We start from the raw sequence: 22,854 nt of genomic DNA on the forward strand, positions 1-22,854 counted from the left end.
CCTAGCTTTGATATCTGTTATAAAGACGAGGGGGGGAGGGATGCACAGTAATGATTTCTTTAACGGAGCCATTCTCAGAAACTACCCAACCGCAAAATCTGAAAAAAATCATGAAGCTGCCTCTATGGTGTCCAGGCCCCAAAATACTCGCCACATCGATAATAAAAGTCCACAGAGTAATAAAAGCTGGTAGTAGTATAAAATATAATATGAAGCATATTATCCCCAAGTTTGATCAAAATCACACTGTTAGTGACAAAGTTACAGTAGTTATGTAGTGTTGACTTTACCGTGTAAATTTGCTGTAACGGAATGTCTATACCACATTAAAGTGGATAGCCAGACATGCTAATTGCATATACACAACGCGTTACGTACAAATGAGATAGTTCTACACTCATATATACTCACAGAAGAAGCAAACAAAACCTTTCATACCTGAAGCGCCCAGCTTCCGGTTTCCCGACTTGTTTTATTAAGGTTTTGTGCAAAAAAAACCCTGTTAAAATCGATTTCTCTGTCTGCCTGTCACACACACTTTTCTCCAAAACAGCTGAAATGATTTGAACGGACAGGCGGGAGCTATGAAATCCCACGCATTCAGTGAGTTAAATAAATTTGGGTGGAGTTTAAAGGGGGGCTCCTCACACATGCAAAGGGGGGATTTAAACAATTTTTCCATAGGATGTAGTCGTGTAGGGCATCAAATGAAAGGTCCTGATTAATACCTTTGGTGTGAATTGCAAAGTACGCGAGTAAAAAGTCAAAATGTGCGCACTTATAGTGAGACAGGACTCATTTTCGGAAACTACCCAACCCAAAAATCCGAAAACAAATCAGGAAAGTGGGCTTAGATAAAATCTAGGCCTCAAAATAAGTCATATTCCGATATCTGCTCAAATAAACTTACTAATAGTAACTTTTAGAAATTTTCTGAAAACCCCCCCTTAAATTCATCCTATGATTACAAAATTTCGCACCAGCATAGATGACCATATTTCGCATACACGCGCCATCGCAATTTCATGGAAATCTGGCAATTAACGCCAAAGTTATAGCAGTTCAAACTTAGCAATTACGCCTGAATTTTCTAGGCGGCTGACGAATCATTCGTACCAGAACTATATGGAATACAACACTAGAGGATGAGGCAAACTCCTCGGGAAGTCATGGAGAAAGCCAAAACAACCACAGTGGACAGTCAAGTATGTACAAATATGACTCCTGTTCACCCTTTTGTATAACATAATTTAGTTCTTAGTTTCCACATTTCATTTCAGTCAGCCTTAACTTCAGTTTTATGATCGTGATAGATACCAACTTGCAAGTGATATCCCTACAGCAATGAAAAAAATCAAACCCAAACGTCCATGTCGTACGGGCACTCGAATACAGAGCAATGTGATCAAGGTGCCGACCCTCAATCAACTCACCTATGCCGAAGTCAGTTTGCGATAGTGGACCCCATGATATACAGGTCAGGCGCATCCTCCGAATTATGCAAATCAAATACGTAATAAAAGCAACCCTCAAAATAATCTGTGATCCGTATTGATGGGAGGCGTACAATTTCTTCCTCAACTCATTTATAAAATCGAAGGTATTAGGAATATTCATCGAATAACCTTGTGAATAATTCATTCGCCAAAAAGCCCTCTAGGAATCCCACAACTGCCAGTCGACCACTTGTTCCTTAATACACAATTTTTCCACATTTTCCACAGTTTTGTATTTTACTGCAAACCATCAAAAGGAAATAAAACGCTCCTAACGTAAATGGCAGGTAACAAAGAATTAGGTCGAAGGCAAGGTGTAATTTGCCATCAAGATTTGGTTAGGAATCTGAAGCAAACGCTGTTAATTGAACTGAGTCACGCAAAAGTGGTTCGGAAAGGTGCAATACAAATTGCTCAGAGATTTTTATCTAATGAGAGATGTTTGGTTGGAAAACGCTAAGTCAGTCTGTACGTTCTGGTTTTCATCCACGTCAATGAGAATCCAAACTTTTTCTTTCTGGAGTAAAAGGGTGCTGAGTGCCGGAAAAATAAAGCCTGCAGTACATTGTTAATTGGAGTTCGTCATCAAATTATCACGAATGATTGTATAAATCATGGAATGACGTATGCAAAAAGCAAATAGGAAGTCTCTCAATACACCTCCCTGCAAGCCCATCAATCCTCATGTATAGAATACCCTCTAGTGAGGTGCTCCTTTGAGTACTATCATTTCCAAATTATTGAACAAAAGTGATTTTTTTTTTGGTTTACACATGATTTATCTTAACTTTTTGGTGAGCTAAAAAAGCTATCTTAACTTGGGTCGCTATTACATTTGCTTACTTTTTTTAGTGTTTATTATCTATTATATTATCGATCTTCACATTTTATTTTTTTAAAGAAGCTCCTTTGCTTGGAAAAAACTCTACCCCCGCTAAAGGCGCGAGAAGGCTTAAAACTACTTACTTACGCTAAATTAATCTAATTTAACCTGATTAATTAAAAACTTCGCATATTACATTTCCTGCGTTTATCCTCTAAGTACTTCTACCAAGGAAGGAGCGTCAAGAAAGAGCAGAATTTGGAATTTAAGGGTGGAATTCACTATTTGGCGGAGACGAAAAAATCTGGTCAATGGGGTTTTTTTTTTACTCTGCTGATGCAGTCTTCTAATGTTAGGATTTGGATGGTTTCCGTTCTTTCGAAAAACCTTTCCGTGAGATTGAGGGCGATTTTCTCAAAGTGGTATGAAACTTGGTCCAGTTCAGTGTCTAAATATCTGAAGCTCGAAGACTATACCATGCACATACATAATGATTTCCGATGAGCATTTGATGCAGGTTGGTGCTCCATAACAATGTCTCACTAATTTTGAGCTGCACTGGGAAACAAATTTGGAACAACGCTTCCTTCTGTAATGTTTCCGCTTCAATTTTCATTTTATTTTTTATTTATTTTAATTTAAATTTAATTTAATTTAATAATTTTTTTAACGGGATGAAGTAAGGGGACTGATAAGTGTAATTTACGTCGAGTAACATGCAGTGGTGATCAAAGGGTAGTGTAGGTCCTAGAGCGAAACGTGGATTGGTACCCACGATGGAGCATAAAACCTGGAAAACTCCTGCTGAACCATCACCAACATCTCTACTACCAAACCCAATCTCCTACCTGTACGTGGTGACCGCTGGAAGTTCTTTCGCGGCTCTAAAAACGGCACAAATTGTACCAACTTTTAGTCCAGGCTGCGGGTTGGGTAGAACCGACAGCGTTATAAGAAAAAAAAACGTTACGGAGTTCCAAAAGGAGCCTCGGACTGGAAAACTAATCCTCCGAAGAAGTTTTAGCCCCCTACATGAGGATGGACGATTCCGTAGCCTCTGTAACGACGAAATTTAGGGGCGATACCATAACCATCTGGTTGGGGATAAAATTCGGTTCTATAGGTTGCGGTGGGTAGGTTACTTAATCCACATGGATGAGAGTAATCCAGCCCGGAAAGGGCAAAATTTATGGTAGTGAAAAAAAAACGTGGCAGCGATGGCGTAGTCCAAGACGCCGGGCAGCTTTTAGGGATATCAAATTGGTGGACCTCGGCGCAAAACCGAGATGTCTGGTTGTTGAGCCGTTAATGATGAAGCAGAGAATTTGGAGCGGCATTTATCATGGACAACAAATTCAAAGAACAAGTAATTGACTTTAAAGCAATAAATAAATGGCTGTGTGTAATCCGTATCGAAAGAAAATGGAAGAAAAAGACCACGCGCTCAAGGAGGAGTTCCACAATACCCTGGAACGAGTTTATAACGCATGACATAAAAATAGTGGTAGGGATTTCAACGCCCAGTTTGGACGACAGGATTCTTATTGACGAAACAAACTGGAAGGCACAGCCTGCATGAAAACACGAATGGCAACTGCCAGTTTCTTATTGATTTCACTAGCACTGAAAACAAGACGGTAAGCTGTACCTGCTTCGCACATCGCAACATTCACAAAAGGACATGTGCATCGCACATTCGATCAAATTGACCATGTTCTTATCGAGAAACGGCTGCAAACATAATTACGTAATTATGTAAGGTCACTACGTTGGTCAAATTGTAATTCTGACCGCATGTTAGTAAGGACCAAGTTTCGATGTCGACTTACCAAAACATATCATGCGAAGCAGAGTAGGTCAAAGATAGATAAATTTAGAGACAGGCAAATAACAGCACTACAGAGCTATTCAACTACTTCAATACTACATCGCTAGCCGAACTCGACGTCAAAGAAACATGGTCAAGGCTAAAAGATGGAATAAAAATATCCGCAAAAAAATCAATCAGCTTCCAAATAAATGCACCCATAATGATTGGTTCAACCAGGAATGTCGTTATGCCATCAACAAAATGAAAGAAGCTTTCCAAAAATACATAGAACGACCCACAAGAAGAAAACAAGAGAGTTCTGACGAGCTTAGACGAATATCAAACCGGATGTTCAAGAAAAAACAGCGAAAATACAACAATGATATTAAAACTTGACAACGTCATGAAATATAAAAATATACGAGCCGCGCCGTATGCGGTGATAGATTTCGTACGAGCCTATAGGCCCCGACAAGTCTCTGTAAGGATGATCAAAGAAACATCCTAAGTAATCCCGACGATATCAAGAAAAGATGGATGAAGTACGAGTTTGACGAACCCGGAAGTTATAAACACCACACCAGTCGAACCTCCTTCTAGGTGAAAGCAGCTCTACGTGCCCAAAAACTGAACGTCGCCCGGGGATTCGATGGTATTCCAGCTGAACTATGACAAATGGGAGCAATTTGCCTGGATAATCTCCTCCATAAACTTATTTGAAAAATTTTGACAAATGACAAATTTCCTGACGACTGACGCAGAAGCGTAATTTTTACTATACACAAAAAAGAAGGCAAACTTACCTATGACAACTACAGAGGCACTTCATTTGAAATAATAAAAACTTGTTTTTAATATTCCCAATGCTGATTTATTGGTCTTGCAAATACCGATATTTCGGGAAACACTTATTCCCTGCATCAGTGTTAACAAGTCATTTCATTGTTGTGCACGTCCTACAAGATCCTGACGAAAATCACCCAAGCTAGGTTAGAGGCTTTCGAAGAGGACCATCCACGATGGACCAAATTAACCACGGTCAAACAACTACTGGAAAAGTGCGATGAGTTCAATGTCGATGTGTGTAAACTTTTTGTCATTTTCCTTCAAGCGTATGACAGCATGAAACGAGAAGCTTTATATCGCATCGTACACGGGTTGTGCCTACCAAAAAACAGGTACAAATGACCGAACTGATGACGTCTAAGACTGAATCCCATGTAAAGGTGCTTGGTGAGCTAACACAATGCTCCGAAATAAACTGCGGATTAAAGCATAGAGAAGGACTCCCCCGGATAAGTTTTAAACTTTGCTCTTAGATACGTTATCCGCAAACTGGAGTCAGGTACCACGGGACCATTGCTCTATAAATCTTCGCAAATAGTGGGATTCGCCGACGACATAAACATCATGTCACATTCAATTCCAGATGCCAAGGAAGCATTCCTACAACTAAATTAAGACATGCAAGAAGTCGGCCTAGGAATTAATGAAAAGAAAACTCATGACATGATCAAAAAGACAGGCACCAATTCGACAAAGCCTGTCAATGGGGATTTTGATTTTGAGGAGGAGAAAGCATAGCAAAGGATGGTAATGAAAAGGACGAAGTTCAGGGACGAATAATGATGGCCAACAAATCATATCACTCACTCCCATAGATAATGAAAAGTAAAAGAATGCACAGGAAAAATAAGCTCAGCATTTACAAGACCATAATACTACCTATACAACTGTAGGCTGTGAAGCGTGGGTTATACCACGGGCGTTAGAGAAGTCCAACAAGACATTCGAACGAAAAGTTCTACGTCGGTACCGTAAAGGATGGAGCTGACTGGCGAAACAGATACTGCCATGAGTTGCACCAACTCTATGACGACCCAGCAGCATCGGTGGTTGTAAAACTACGGAAATTGCAGTGGGCAGGTCACGTAGAGCGGATAGACGACAAGCGAATACCTAACAGATTATTCAAAGGCACACCTGAAGGACGTCGCCCAATGGGAAAGCCACGCAAACGGTGGAAGGACTTAGTAGACGAGGCCAGTAAAAAGCTGCTGCAATTTTCCAACGGGAGAACGCGACTGAAAGATCGAGATGGCTGGAGGAAGTCTATCCTGGAGGCCAAGGGCCGATTTGGCATGTGGCCATTGAAGAAGAAGAAAAGAGGGGTAAAAGGCAAAAAGAACTTGAAGAATCACATAGAGTATATCTGAAGACCTTTTCCTGCAGAGGTTACCAAAGATCAATGAAAAGAAAACCTCACGAAATTTTAAAAGTTAATGGTCAGAACACCCAAAACATTAATTTACTCAATTATTACCATAAATTTGTTCTTTTTGTATCAAATTTTAAGTGTCCACTTTTTAGCAGCGCAGAATGCTCATTTTTTCCTGCTTTTATAGCTATTTTTCTTCTTCTTCAACTGCACGGAACGACCTCCCAGAAATTGATAAACTCTTTCATAACCTTCAGATTCATAATATGAAAACAGATTTTCTTATTTATTGCCAACCTAATTTCCTATTCCATAAATCAAATCGTCCTCAAACACTATTCCGGTTGATCAAATCTTTCAAAAATAAAGAGTCACATTCCTTTCATAGCCAATAAAAATATTATGAGCAAATTTGAGTTTCCACTTGATTAGATTTTTCTGTCATTCCATTTTATAATGGATTAAATTCTACAAAGATAAGATATCTTTAATTTTTCCGCATCAATTTCCAAGGAAAGTTTACCAGGAAGGATATCTAACGAAAAACAGAAACAAACAGTAAGTAGTCCCTTTTCTTATTAAGTAATCCTCCTTGCCGCAAGTACTGTTTTAAAGCACTATATATGTAAGATACAGATCTTATCCTTCTACTCTACTGGAAAGCATAAGAAGAAATCTTTCGTATTTGTCCATTAGAATGTAGAAAGCCATAATGAGGATATTTTCCTTTGTCAGTGCTCGAATATTTTCGTCGTAATGGGAATTCCAAGAAAAAGAAAATACAGTCCATATTTCTTCTCATTCCATGAGATGTCAGCTCTTTGAAAAGATGGTTTTCTGAATATTTTCAGATGGCTTTATATATATTAACATAATAAGCAATGATTACAGGAACCTGTGCGTAACAGAAACAGATTTGATTATGATTTCAAGATAAAAATTCGAAGAGAGCACGACATAAATTACTTACTTCTGTGCTTATGTGAACATTAAATGTATTGTTGACTGCAGATTCTTTGAACCATCTCAGATTAAGGATTCTCATCTCTCCTCAATGAACCTCACATGCATATGCACAGTCAAGGAAAATTTATTGAATTCCCCGACACCGTGTCAGACTTAGTGTGGATGCCATTCAGATGTGTTCTACTCGTATTTCCTCACTATTACCCTTTTATTTGGAAAAATAAAATCCATGGATTCCAATGGGTACATTCCTGCCATGGATTGCTCTCGCAACCAAGTTCCATTGAACTATGTGCGCACCATCAAATAAATATAAATTTCGGACACCCCAATAAGCCTAAAATATGTGCATATGTTAAGCTAAAATTTAATATAAATGTACCGAAAGAACATAAGTTTGTACATATCAGTGCCAGGCCATCAGGCCTAAACCGAATCTATATTTATTTGTATGTATAGATGACATACTATACACCCATTCAGCAGTAAAATATTGCCAGTTAAGAGGAAATTGAACACCCACACAGACCAGGCATGAGGAAAATTCTTGGAAAATGTTTTCAGAATGAACTCACTCATTTGAATGGAATTTTCGATAGCGATAAATAACTATAACTATTCTGTGTGCAATATTAGATTTGATGTGGAAAAAGGATTGTGAAAAGGACCCTAGGAGCAACTGTTCTAGTTCTTTTATTACTGCCTAAATTTTTTGCTTTGCTTTGAGTCTGTTTCTAGTAGCATGAGGGAATTATCTAATTCTATTAGTTCATTTATTTTTGTGCTAATTCCATTTTGTCCTCCACGAGCTCAATAAATAAGCATTAAAATTACTTCATGGGCTATTTCATGACTCCTCTGAATTCATTTTTACCATAATGATGTAGTTCAGGTCATAAAAATCAATTATTTCATGGTTATTACCATAACCACACAAAAAAATGGGTTATGTTAATTTAGAGGCAAAGGATGTTTGGACGTGAATGGTTAATAATAAAATAGAACCTGCAATTGTTATCGAACTGCCACCGCAAATCTTACTTGATTATTTTATTACTGGAATATTTCCATTTGTTAGGATAATTTAATAATAATAACTCCGCCGAAGCCGGTCCCAAGCCCGGTTGTGAAAGGAGGAGGGATGGATAGCTTCAGTCTGAATGGTTGTACGCCACCGCAGCGTCTCAGGGGGTAGGTGAGGAAAGTGCAGGAACTTTGCAGTCTTGCAGATTACTCACTAAGGAAGCTATCTCAACACCTGGCAGCTAGGAATAAAATGCACCACCAACAATGAGAAGAAGGAGAAATTTGAGGTCCGGTACGGATAACCCGCAGAAGTCGTCTGACTTGGTGATTGGATCGAGCTTTCGTAATGGACAGCACGACGTCGAAACCGCTAGTCGTGGGGCGGTTCGACGTCTAGGCGCCACGACGACCAGGAGGACAGCTCCGTCTGCTGCAGCTGTTTCGCCACAATCTGTGGCGACCACTTCAGCAGGTTCGCGTAGGAAGCGGATGAAATGGACTGAAGAAATGAACCTCTTCATCAACCGCTCCTACTACGAAATAACGGCGGGGGCGGGTACAATATCTTACCGCCCCTTGTTGCACCAGAGATTCGTCGAGCGTTTCCCGCAATTCGCGCACGAGACTGTGCAGCGAGTCGCAGGCCAGTACCGCTTTATTACTCGCAGCGACACAATCCCGGCCACCATCAGGGAACGTGTTCGACTTGAAGTCATCGGGGAAACTGGTGACCGAGAGTCGATGGGGGCAGAGGCGACGGCATCAACAACACCACGCCGCACTGCAGGCAACAGCTGAGGTTTCCGCTGAGGTTCAGGACGAATTCCAAAGAGCGTGTATAGAATTCTCGGATATGGATCCTTTGCATAGACCAGGTATTCCCAGACTCTATGCATCTCCAGCAACTCCGGGAATTCTATCTCAAATCAATGATGAGATTGCATCTCAACTATGTGCTGATATGTCGCTGCTGCAACTACAATCACTTGTGTATTGTGGTGCAGTTGCGGCTATCAGATTGCACGGTCAGAAGATTCGCTTTCGTGTTATTGGTTTGGTTGACAAAAGAGATCCACCATGGAAAATTCGTCTGGAACGTCGGCGGGACTCACTAAGGCAGGACATTGCTAAACTGGTTCAGATCAGCACTGCCAATGCCAGCAGACGGGTGAGACACCCGTAGTTGAAATTCTGGACACACTAAAACAGAAACTTTCTGTCATATGCAGTCGGTTACGACGGTATGGCGAAAGTCATTCCAGACGTGTCCAGAATGCAACATACGCGAGGAACCAGCGGAGCTTTTTCAGATCTCTCAACGAATCCCAACAGAGCGCCCAGACAATACAGTTCTCGGTGACGGGAGCGAAAGAGTATTGGGGTGGACTTTGGGGGTTACCTGCCCAGCATGCTGAGCATGCTGAGTGGATCACCGCCGAAGGCACCCTCCATGCCAATACACCTGGCATGAATTTCGCGGATGTTACCGAAGAAGAAGTTCGACGAGCCATAAACATCTCGAAGAACTAGACGGGCCCAGGTCTGGATCGGGTGCAGAATTTCTGGTATAAGAAATTTACCAGGGTACACAGTCGGTTGGCACGCAGTATAAATGAGGTCATGAGTCGGCCGGAATTTCCACCTTTCCTCACTGCGGGGATTACCTACCTTATCCCTAAGAAGGACACGGTGCAGGACCTCGCAGACACAAGACCGATCACTTGCTTACCAACCCTCTACAAATTCATCACGTCCATTATTAGTGGAAGGATCAATGCGCACCTCGAGACCAACAACATTCAGTCCGAGGAGAAGAAGGGCTGCCGAGTTGGGTCAAGGGGCTGCAAAGAGCAACTCATTATCGACTCGGTAGTTGTAGGACAAGCAACTAGAGGCCAAAGAAACCTCTTCAGTTGCTATATCGATTATGCCAAGGCTTTTGATAGCGTTCCGCATACCTGGCTAATTGACATCCTACATCTGTATCGCATTCATCCCAAACTAATAAAGTTTATGGCGACAGTCATGGAAGGGTGGCATACAACCTTATCAGTGCGTACATCTGAGGGTGCTAATACCTCAGAGCCCATCCGTATACGGCGGGGCATCTTCCAGGGGGATTCATTGAGTCCTCTTTGGTTTTGTATGGCACTGAACCCCCTTTCATGGCTACTGAATGATGCTAGAGGGCATGGTTTTGCAATAAAGCATGGCCTACGTGCTAAGTGCAAACTGACACACTTGATATACCTAGATGACATCAAGCTGTATGCTGGTACTGACAACCATCTTAGAAGTCTGTTGCGCATAATAGACATGTTCAGCCGTGATATTCGGATGGAGTTTGGATTAGACATGTGTCGTATCCAAGCCATTCGCAAAGGTCATCACGAGCCGCATGCCGGACATAGCATTGGTGACCTCCACATCGAAGCTATGACCGGGACAGACTTCTACAAGTATCTAGGAATTCTGCAAGCAACCCATGCTCGAGTTGGTGATCTGAAGGAAGCTCTGCTGTCCGAATTCCTGCGACGTGTAAAGCTGGTGCTGAAATCGCATCTCTCGGGGAAGAATAAAATGAGCGCGTTGAATGTATTCGCTATCCCCTCACTGGCTTATGCATTCGGAATATTGCCGTGGACGAAGACCGACCTGGAAAACGTCCAACGGCGGATACGGACAACTATGTCCAAATTCCGAATGCATCATCCAAAGTCTGCCGTGGAGCGGATGAACCTGCCTCGTGACATCGGAGGTAGGGGTGTGGTTGACGTGGCGGCACAACATCATCGCCAAGTCGACTCGCTGCGCGCTTATTTTTACAGCAAAGAGCAGGCGAGTCCTTGCATGCGGCTGTCTGCAAGGCAGACTGTGGACTGACTCCACTTAACTTGAAGGATCGATCTTTCAAGTCTCTGAGTGGGGTGAAGTCGGACCAAGAGCGGCTCGATGAAAGGAAGTCGAAGGCAATGCACGGTAAACACGTGAATTGTCTTTGGCAGCCATTTGTCGATTTGCATCTGTCGAACAGATGGCTGTGTGCTGGGGAGCTCTTTGCTGAGACGGAGGGGTTCATGTGTGCCATTCAGGATGGCGAGGTCGCCACCCGAGCTTATAAAAAGCTCATCATGAAAGAACGGGTGGAGAACGGCCAGTGCAGAATGGGTGGTTCGGCGTTAGAGACGTTGGACCATCTCATTTCTGGCTGTACTGTTATGGCACCGGTGCAATACATCACCAGGCATAATGCTGTATGTAAGGTTATCCATCAAAACCTTGCATATAAGCATGGGCTGATCACGGGAACATGTCCGGTTTACCGATATGAGCCACAAGCAGTACTTGATAGTTCTGCTTACAGCATGTATTGGGACCGGCAAGTTCTGACTAATGCCATACCGCACACAACAAGCCTGACGTACTGTTAGTTGACAAGACGGGTCGCCCCGCGCATATTATTGATGTTGCTATCCCCCATAATAGCAACATTGAACGGAAATACGTGGAGAAGAAGGTGAACTATGAGCCATTGGCTCGAGAAATCAAAGAACTTTGGCGTCTCGAGCGGGTGGTTGTAGTTCCCATAATATTGTCAGCTACAGGTATTGTACCTAAATCCCTAAAGTACACCATTCTCCATACGTGCTCGATGTTGCGGGAAGTAGTCGACGGATTCTCCCACTGACCTACCACCGGCCACCACCACCAGTGCCCCTTTAGTTTTTAAGTAGGTAGGATCGTCCGAGTCTAAATGCTTGGCACTTAGTGCTAGTATTAGGTAAAATCCGGCATCTGCCGAGATTGTGAAAACTCAGAAATAATAATCGTTGGCGCAACAATCCATGTTGGATCAGGGCCTTGAAGTGTGTTAGAGCACTTCATTCAAGACCGTATCGGTACACTTGGAGGCAATGTGGTCAGCATTGCGCTCGCCCGAAATTATTACCCTGATTTGACTCAGGTACTCATTCATAACTGAGTCGACTGATATCCGACGTCAAGTCACGATACAAATTCCACTGCCACGGGCGAGATTTGAACCGCAACCTTCCGTACGACAACCCAGTGCTCTAACCACGGAGCTATCCGGACACAGGATAATAGGATATTTCTAAACCAAGTCGACCCACACCTACCAGTTGGTTGCGCCGGATAACCACTAATCAACCTAGTGATGAACTCACGTGAGCGGCGACAACGAGGACGACCTGGCATGGCATTGACTTATGATTTAGCAAACGATTGTAATAATTTTAAATGGGTGGAATGATCAGAGCGATCATCCTAAGTGGCTGACAATGACCTAGAGGGCAGAGCTATCCCAGAAACCTAAAAAAAATTGGCTAAGTGGACCGTGAAGGTCCGCCCACAAAGATTGAAGCTCCATCAAAGTGCTCGCTCGACACGTTCTTACACGCCTCTGTGCTAGTCAGGCTCGGGAATGTGGCGGGATTCTTTGAGTGCTTTGATCCCTCACGCTTCATTACTACCAAATCAACGTGTCTATTCCAATGCGTGGGTCCGCACCGGATTCCAAAATAGACGATACTAGGGAATTCGCGAAGACCTATCGAATAGCAACCAGAACGCGAACTAAAATTGGAAAATAAAAAAAAAGAAAAGGCTCGACCGCGCGCGTGTAGTCGTCTCCGGACCTGAGTACCGCGATCAAGGAGGGGAAGATCCACGACGGATCACAGCCCCGATTATTGCCTCTTCCGTCTCAGATCATGAATGAGGTGCGGCCCCTGAGGCTCCCACCCTTCCTTGACATCCTCAGGCCAGTTTGTCATTTTTGAGGATGTCCCCTAATACAGGTTCTGTGGGATCAAGGAGGAAAAGAGAAGGAGGAAGTCCTCAAATTACACCAGAATTATTCACAATTCATATTGTATTAAGTATTAAAAAAAAAACAAATATATAAATATATAATAAAAAAATAAAAATAAATAAAGTTAAATTAAAAAAATGAAAAAAAAAACTAAAAGAAAAAAATTTACTGCAAATCAAAGAAAATTTAAAAAAAAAACTTACGCAGGCGTCACTCCGAGCTCGAAGGATGATTCTGTGGTACAATGAAGTTCATGACAGTACAATATGAAAATTCTAAAATATAATTTTTAATCGATTAGTTCATTTGTTGCTTTTCTTCTGTTCTTATTTTTGTTCAACTAAAAACGAAAACCTTATCGTGTTCGCTGGCTTCTGCATATGCTGCGAAAACAACTCTACCAAATCCACTAGGGAAGGTGTTGTTGCGGGCAAGCCTCCCCGAAAATTTCACATCCACTGGAGTCACCTCTTCTCCTTTCTTCTGCAGTTTTCTGATGTAACACTTTATTTCCACGAATGTTATAATTTTTGATTGTTAATATTAATTTAAACCGCGTCATGGTTAGTCTTCGAAGCAGTCTCGGAGGCTTCCTTTGTCCGGAGCAGAGACGACAAAGGGTCCGTGCCATTCACGTCCCTTCAAAAATTCCCTTTAATTCCTCCACAGTTCCAAACACTCTTAATTACCAGCCAACAGTTCACAAAAACTTCTTTCACCCGCCAACAGTTCACCCAAAACAGCCTCTTTCACCCGCCAACAGTTCACCCAAAACAGTCTTCCTGGTCCTCGGCCTCTCGCCTTTTTTTCCAGCACCGCTTCGCCTCCCGCTACGTTGCTTGAACTCTCTTGGTTTATGTTGCGGCAACATGCGCATGCGCCGGCGGATGCGGCAAATCATTCGCCTCTGTCAAGATTAATTCGCCTGAATGCATTCAGTAATGTGCAATCTGCGGCGAACATTAGGGTAATTGCATATTATTAAATGCATTATTTGAGCAAATTAATTAAGAAAGAGCCGAATGAGATTCCGCTCCCGTGGCGCAGCCGCGGTCACTACATGATTCGGAATAGATTGAACACGAGCTGACAGCTGTGGCATTTTGTTACCTTAGTACCGAGAGTGATATCTCGTGGAAATGGCTTTCAGGTTAATGTTACAGCTGCCTCCGTCCCGATAATAACCTTGGCAGGGCTACAAGTACATTCAAAACTATGACGACATTAAGTTAACAGGGCAGGCTCAATTGAAATAGTTCTGAAAACAAACTCCCATAAGGATTTCTGTCAACCCTTGCATGACCTCCCTGCTCGGATAGATCATTCAAGGAGACTGCACCTTCTAACGGAGATAGTGGCTTGCAGCTTGGATCCAAATTAAAATGACAACAACAACACCAAACACGACGACACAACCGGAAATAGCCGAAATTTTTAGAAGAATCAGCAATACACCACGCTGACCGCTTTTGACAGCTAAAATAGGAGATCCCACAATAAAGCCATTTGCAAAAAGCACCAAGTTACGCCAGTCACCTACTAAAAAAGTAGGCCTATTGTCCCAACGGTCAAGACGACTAGAAGTGAAAAAGTGAGTGTTACATAGAGGCTAAGAGTTTTGATGACCAAAAAGGAGAGGCACCGTCGAGGTTGAGTTCGAAGAGAAAAGACGAAAGACGAAGACGAAGACGAAAGACTCTCCAATCAGGCGGAAATGCAAATCATCTTACCATAGAGGATGGACCTAATCCGAAAGACCAGAGTAGAGGAATAAAGGCTACTCTCAAGAAGTGCCGGGTGGTCCTACGAAAAATGAAGGCTGCTACCATTGTCCAGCGCAACGTCTGCATGGATGTCAAAAATTGCATAACGGAGATGAACGACCTTATTGCACACTACCGAAACTCCTGGATGACAGCCGAAGAGGAGCTGAAGAAAAGTCACATCGCTTATGTAGCCCGTAGTTGCACAAACCGCAGTGCCCTCAGTCTGCCAGAGGAGAACAAAAAATTGACGAAAGGTCAATTTTTTGAATAACGACAGCAGAGGCTCCATTGTAGAAAGGTCAAAGTCGACTACGACATCGCTGAAGTTCTTCGAGTAGTCCGCAACAACGCCAAACCTGATGGTGGGGTAGATTTTAAAAACAGATTACCCAGATGCTGGCAACCTTCGGTGAGAGTTACGTCTATCAACTCTAGAGGTCAAAAATTGGACAAAGTCACTGTCCCTGAGAAAACAACTTCTCCATTGCCGGGAAATAAAGATCGGGTGAATTAGAGGAATAAGGAGAATGTCAGTTCAAACCTACTACTTTGAGGGGGCATACGGCATACGAACATACTGCAGGGGCAGGACAGAAGCACATTGTATTACAAGTATCGTGAACCCAGGCACAAAGCGAAGACTTGTGAGTCGGCAAATTGTGTGTCCTTTGCAAGGACCGCGGTTTGCAAAAAGAAAATGTGGCTCATGTTCCCGGTTCTAGGCGTTGCCAAGCATTCAAATTAGAGTGACTGAAAAGTCAACTACCATGATTCACATCCTGCAAGAAAACATGCAAAGGATTGCAACTGCTCACGATCTGATTGGCCAGATGATGCAAGAAAAAATAGTTGACAGAAGAACTGCAAATGAATCGCTAGTACATTCAACAATGAGTCTTATTACCGCAGCTGATAATGCATCGACTCTCAAAGGAAACTGCACCCCAGGAAATTACCATAATAAGAGTGAGAAAAAAGAACTCCGCCACGAAATCAACAGTCAGAAAACACGCTGCTGGCAGAAATCAATCAACGACGTAAACAGAGAGTCATGAGGCCTTGGGTATAAGCTGGTTTCCAAAAAACTCGGTGCGTATCGGTCGTCCTGTTCTACGGAAGCAGCGGAAATGGAAGAAATCGTGCAGGCCCTTTCTCCTGTCCACTCCTTCCGAACTGACGCTGACGGTGAAGGAACTAAAGGAGACGATTCTGTCCATGAAGGACAAAAAATCACCAGGACCGGACGGTATTCCTATCGAAGTCTTGAAACTCGTATGTAAATACAAGCCATTGAGGAAGTGCTCCAAGCCGTAAAACTGGCTGAGGCACACGGTCTTCTCCTTGTGACCCACGATATAAGAAGCGCCTTTAATTCTGTGAGTTGGTGCAACATGCTTGAGGCACTGGAAAATCGTTTCCATAGTTGAGGCTACCTATTGCGGATGTTGATTATTGTTATTGGATGCTATTTAAAGGGTGGTGCCCTACCCTACGAGACCCGGGAAGGGCAGCGCAGAATGAAGGTAACATCGGAAGCAGCTCAGCTTGATCTAGACCTTTGGTACGCCTTTATGACAGTCTTTTACGATCCAAGATACCCGATGAATCGCATCTGGTCGGATACGCGAACGATGCTGAGGGACTGGTTACCGAACGCACTGCTGAGCAAGCTTAGCGCACATTGGGAATGGTGATGTGACGAGTAAGCAGATGGATGGCTGAGCATAGATTCTCCCTAGCACTGGAGGAAACTGAAGTTCCTGTGCTGACCAAGAAGAGCGTTCCCACAGTCCTCCCTAATCAGATTGGTGAAACTATGGTTTTGTCGAAACCGGCGGTGAAATACTTGGGCATCAAAATAGACAGTTAGATAAACTTCTTCGAGCAGATTCGCAACACCGCAGACAAGGCTGGAGCCTTTGAGATTTGCCGATATGTTCTACGTCGGAGGTCCCTTATCTAGCAGGGGTTCCTTTACGGTTAAAAATCTCGAAGGCCATAAAGACTGAAGAGATAGGATCAAGCAGGGAAGTAGTCCTGCTGCTAGTAGAGGGAAGAAACTGAACAACCTAAATCCGGATTTTCTAGGGCTTAAGGAGGACTGCGATTTGTAGAAAAACGCCATGTCGGAGGAGGAGGGTGATACTCCCAAGGTGAAGAGGAGCTCCGAACACCAGTAGAACCCATAGTTAACACTAAAATAACTCAAGTAAACCTACACCACGGAAAAGCTAGATCAGCAGTGATTGCAAGACCTATCACCAAGAACAACATTGGAATAGTGCTGGCTTAGGAACCCTAGGTGTTCCGCAGGCAGATTCATGACCTATAAAGAAGAAACATACAGGTAATTTGGAACTCCTCTTGCCAAAAGCTAAAAGCTTGCATCACTATTAAACATAATTTAAAATACATATGCCTTCCAGAGTTCCTGACCGGAAACCTTGTCCCTGTCCAAGTCTCAATGGATGCCGCAGGGATAACTTGATAGGTAGTTCGGGCTACTTCCCAGGGGACGAAATCCGGATCTTACCGCAGCTAGTCGCTTGGCTGGTGAAGTTGTGTGATAGGACGGCGCTATCAACCTCCATAATCGAAAAGGTGAGTACCTTATTGAATTTATTCTTAGCCTTAAATTAAGGATATGTATATAATGTAGGGAACACAGAGAAGAGGTACTAGACATACTTTCAAGGAATACTCTGGTGCACGAGCTGGTCGGGAATTGGAGGGATGTCGGATAAGCCCTCTTTTTCGGATTACAGAATAATCAGATTCAACATTAACGGCAACTCCTAATCCTAAATAAAAGAATAATGAGGAATCCCAGGAGAACGGGATGGGACTAAACGAGTATAGGAGCTGAGCAGCTGATCAACAACATGGCTCACCTACAAAGATGCAGTGATATCGAAATCGAACTGGAACTAAAAAAAACTGATGATAGACCTCAACAAAGCCGTCATCGACGCAAATGAGGCCAGCTGTTCGGCTAGCCTAGTGAAGTTATTAAGAGACACACCCTGGTGGAACAGCGAGCCAGAATGAGAAAAGAGGTACGGAAACTCTTCAACCATGCAAAACAAGCCGGAGACTTGTCGAGGTACAAAAATGCACTGACTAAACATATCGACGCGATCTGGAAAGCAAAACAGAACTGCTACAGGAAATTCTGTGAAGGGATAGGACAAACCATAGAAGCATTCAGGCTATAGCTATAGACAAAGAAAAGCAATATCTTCTGTCTGTCTGAAGAAGAAAGATAGAATGTTCACTGAGAATGAGGAAGGCAGAGTACACTACAGTACAGAGTGCTTCTGAAAACTTATTTCCCAAGCACCATCCCCCCCCCCTCGCCCCCCATGGCAGAAGTGAGAAAATTCTGCCTGACATCCCAAAATCGAGAAAATGAAGAAGAGAGAGGATCTGGAAATTGGCAAAAAATATATGCTCGGAATATACGGAGTGAGAACCTTTAAACCACTGAAATTATTCTAAGTAGATTGCACTCCAGAGATGCCTATCAATCATTTTAGAGTCTCTTCTAAGGATGGTGTATACTAAAGGCAAGATCTTTATTTCGAAAACGAGTAAAAGGGATACTTTTCACCCTAAATCTTTCAGACCAATTTGCCTATCTCTATGCCATATTGCATATTGATGAATTGCGTTTTTTATTACTACGGAAGATTGGTGTCTGAACTTTACTCCATTGCAGATCGGCAATTATGAATTCCTGACGATTCCAGCAAACACAAAATTCAAATAAAAGCCGATTCGAGGATAGGGAAAGGGTTCGAAGCCGATTCTGACTGTCTTTAGAAAAGAGTTCTGCCGGCTTCCCGCCGGAGACTCTACATTAAGAAAGGCGTAGCAACTCCAGTTGGTAGTTGCTGCGCTTTCGTCCAATGAACCTCGTGTGCTTATCACCCGGGGATTCTAGGACACTAGTAATTAGTTAGTCCCGCTGCGTTTATTTTCCATAATTGTAGTCGGAATAATACTGCATATTATTCGCAGGGATTTAGTAAAGGATATTAACGAGAATTTTTCATTGCCCTTACAGAAACAAATTTTTTAAATCAACTTCCAAGTGTTTCATTGACTTAATAAAGTCTTTCTAATGTCATCTAGACTCATTCAGTTCTGTAAAGATTTATCGAATTCCAGCCGGTATGAGCACGACCAGGTTTCCAACCAAAGAAAAATCTTCTCGGGTAGCCATCTAGGGTATTCCACAAAAGGGAGTCGGGCACTCTAGCTAACTAACTCGTTCAATGGTTACAGGGGGCAGTTGACAATATATCCGATGAAGGTCTACATGTCCCAACAATTGCCAGCCCCTTCGAGACCAGGATCGACGCATGCCCACCCAGACCTCGTTCAAGGACAGCCATAACTTTAGCCTAGTACCAGCCCGGCATCGCACGCTCAGGCAAAATACACTTGTAAGTGGAGCGACGACCCAGGGGAAGACAAAAGGTGCGGCAAAGAAGCGCATACTGCATCTGCTTCGGGAGAACACGAAGAACCCGGAAGTCAAACAGCAGATCACGCGGGTCCTTCGAGAGTTGAAACGGAGACAAAAGTTAGAAAAAGCAGACGAGTAGCCAACCTATCGGGCACCCAAACCTAACCGATGCCGAGGGCTCAGAGGAGTCGTACGTGACGTCTCCGGATCCCAAGACCCTATACGAAACAGATCTAATAATCAGGGCCCTGCTGAAATTAAAAAATAATACATATATTATCCTTTTATTTGGTCTAAGAGTAGCCGCAACGTACGGAGTAAGTCCAGACTAGGCTGAGGGCTACTCGTACAAGTATATAAGCTAGGAAAGACTTAAAAATACTGCACTTTGGGAAAGAGGTCACAAGGTGCATGGTGGCGGTATATAACGTTGACAGAATGTTGCAACCATTTGCACTCCAAAACCTCATCTATATATCCGGTTATTCACCTTTTTATAAAGAAAGAGCCACCTCTTCCGATTAAATTTGGCGACCTTCGAAAATTAATACTGATCCAATTATTTTCCTATGATTAATGTTCCTAACAAAGCTTAACTGATTAAATTGTTCAGGATCTAAAATAATATTGGGTTGGGGAAAAGGAAATGTCGTATTTTGTCAATAGATGGCGACACTTAAACATATCTTGTGTTGTACTTATCGCATCTGGTGATTCTATACGGCGATTTGAAGATGACAATCTGTGCTACAAGTGACAGTGTTGTGATCGTCTATTTCAGTCTCAAGTTATAGCGCGTCCACCAAACAAGAAATTGGTCATATTTTACGTTTTTACTACCTGAGAGGTAAAAATGCAACGAATGCCGAAAAAATTCGTGAAGTTTATGGGTCCGATACTGTAACGATTCGCATAGTACGGCGTTGTTTCGAACGATTTCGTTCTGCTGTAGTGGTTGTCGAAGATACACCCCGTACTGGTAGGCCGATAAAATCGTCGAAATCATCCAAGTAGACCGGCATGTGAGCATTTGCTCGATTGGCCAAGAACTGGGTATAGACCATAAAACCGTTTGGAACCATTTGGAGAAGATTGGGTTCCAAATAAAGCTGGATGTTTGGGTGCCACACGAGTTGACGCAAAAAAATCTCTTGGACCGATTCAACGCCTGCGATGCACTGCTGAAACGAAACGAATTCAATCCATTTTCGAAGCGGATGGTGATAAACAGTGGATCACGTATGAAAACCCCAAGTGGAAAAGATCGCGGTCGAAGCACGGCGCGCCGGCCCAAACCATCGGAAGGTTTTGCTGAGTGTTTGGTGGGATTGGAAGGGAATCATCCACTATGGCCAGACCCTCAATTCGGTCCTCTACTGTGAGCAACTCGACCGTTTGAAACAGGCGATTGACCAAAAGCGGCCGGAATTTTTCAATAGGAATGGTGTTGTATTCCACCAGGACAACGCTCGGCCTCACACATTTTTGGTGACCCGCGAGAAGCTACGGGAGCTCGGATGGGATGTTCTATCGCACCCACCGTATAGTTCGGACCTGGCACCAAGTGAATACCATCTCTTCCGATCCGCAAAACGCTCTTGGTGCTACTAAGTTGGCCTCAAAAGAGGCTTGCGAAAACTGGCTGTCTGAATTTTTTGTAAATAAGGAGGGGGGTTTTATAAGGGAGGATAATGAATGCCTTCTTAATGGCAACAAGTTTGCGAACAAAACGGCACATATTAGACTTAAATCGAATAATTCTAAGTATGTTAAATAAACCCTCAAATTTCGATCACAAATACGACATTTCTTTTTCCCCAACACAATATAATCCCATCCAGGCAGGTATTACTTTCGAAATACGTATCAAATCTCGAAAAGAGCGTAAGATTACTAGGCTCCATAACACAGCAATGCTCACAAAACCCATTCCGCAAATCCTCCTGCCCTCGTCCAAACTCTTATCGAAGTAACATTCAGCATACATAAATCGTTAAAGCAATAGTCGAACAAGTGAATACTCTGCACATTCAATACTAAACCTACCCCCAACCAATAAAGTGCCATAACAGAAATAAACCAAAAATAAGACAAACTTAAATTATATCAGAAAGTCGTTAGTCTACTAATATATTTTCCAACTTGACATCAGACAAACAGAAAAGAAATTATCCCAAGTTAGTCAAACAGACTACCAAGTCGAAACTCACATAATTCAATACAAAAAGAATGTGAAGGTCAGGAGAGCAGCAAAAATACACGATTCCACCCCCCAGACGAGGGCGAAAAGGAGCTCAAACGTTCTTGAGTTCTCGACTTTCGATTGAACAAAGATGATTAATAGTACTTTTTTTAGCCGTTTTAAAGTACGTAACCGTACATTTCAATCTATATACTATGCTACCATCAATTCCATTTCTTTGCAGTTCAGGCAAAAAAGGACTCACGAATAGGCATCCTTACATAAGAGTGCACGTGCTCGTATGACCCAACTGCAGAAAGCCGGATTTGTCGTACTCCCTATCTCAGATACGCGTAGCGCTACTGACGTAAGATAGTTTCAATTAAAGCTCTTACGTAATTGACTTTAATTGCAGTCAAATACATGAATCAGAATATAAATATGTACCGAGAAATCTGATAACTTCGTTGGGTGGTAAAACTCCTCGAAAGTTACGCACAAAAAGGGGTAGACATCACTCAAGCACCAGCACAAATTATTCGTACACATCGGCGTTGAAGAGAACATTAATTCACTTTTCCTCCCTCCGGCGTCCTAGTTGCTAAAAATGATATATCGCCATCCTTCTAAATAAGCTTTACTGCTTAGTCATAACTCAAGCCAAGTCTTGTGCGTAATACGCTTTCTAATTGAGCATTCGCTAGGGGAATTGAGAGATTTCCTTCGGGAGTTGGCAATAATGGTTGCCTAAAATCAATGCTAAATGCCGCTACACCACTCCCAGATCTAAAATTCTAAATGGAAATGGAGCTTTTCCTTTCCAAAGGATTCTATTATTGCTCCACTCCAATCTGGAAATATAGCTCACAAACCCACTTGTACACCCGCTTGGCGAATAAATGGACGGGACGTCTACAGCACTAGTGATACTAAAAGAAATGGTCTAACTACAGATAACGACCCCGGCACTGGCATAAATAACATGGTTCACGCAACAGCTATATCTCTTATTAATATCCTTTGCTTTTTCGTCTCTTTTGGCTCACTTCAGAATTCTGACCTGCCACGTCACTTAACCGCTATAAATTGAGTGCGGATCGATTCGACGCCCATGTCGTCAGGAACAGGACTCCAAGGGTTAGTAATGGCAGTGGTATTATCGATGGCCTTTTTCGATTTCTTACCTTGGAAAAATATGGCCGAAACTGCTAACCGTCCGCAATTTATAGCATTTAAAATGCTTGCCTACGACAACATGATAG

General features: G+C 42.7%; 1 protein-coding gene across 1 annotated transcript in view; it reads right to left on the reverse strand.

Annotated features, from left to right (window-relative positions):
• Positions 1-22,854, reverse strand: part of LOC119649002 (dexamethasone-induced Ras-related protein 1) — a 192,561-nt gene that overhangs the window by 88,307 nt on the left and 81,400 nt on the right. The gene's annotated exons all lie outside the window — the stretch shown is intronic.

The sequence above is a fragment of the Hermetia illucens genome, chromosome 2, assembly GCF_905115235.1.
Source record: "Hermetia illucens chromosome 2, iHerIll2.2.curated.20191125, whole genome shotgun sequence".
In the NCBI taxonomy this organism is placed as follows: domain Eukaryota; kingdom Metazoa; phylum Arthropoda; class Insecta; order Diptera; family Stratiomyidae; genus Hermetia; species Hermetia illucens.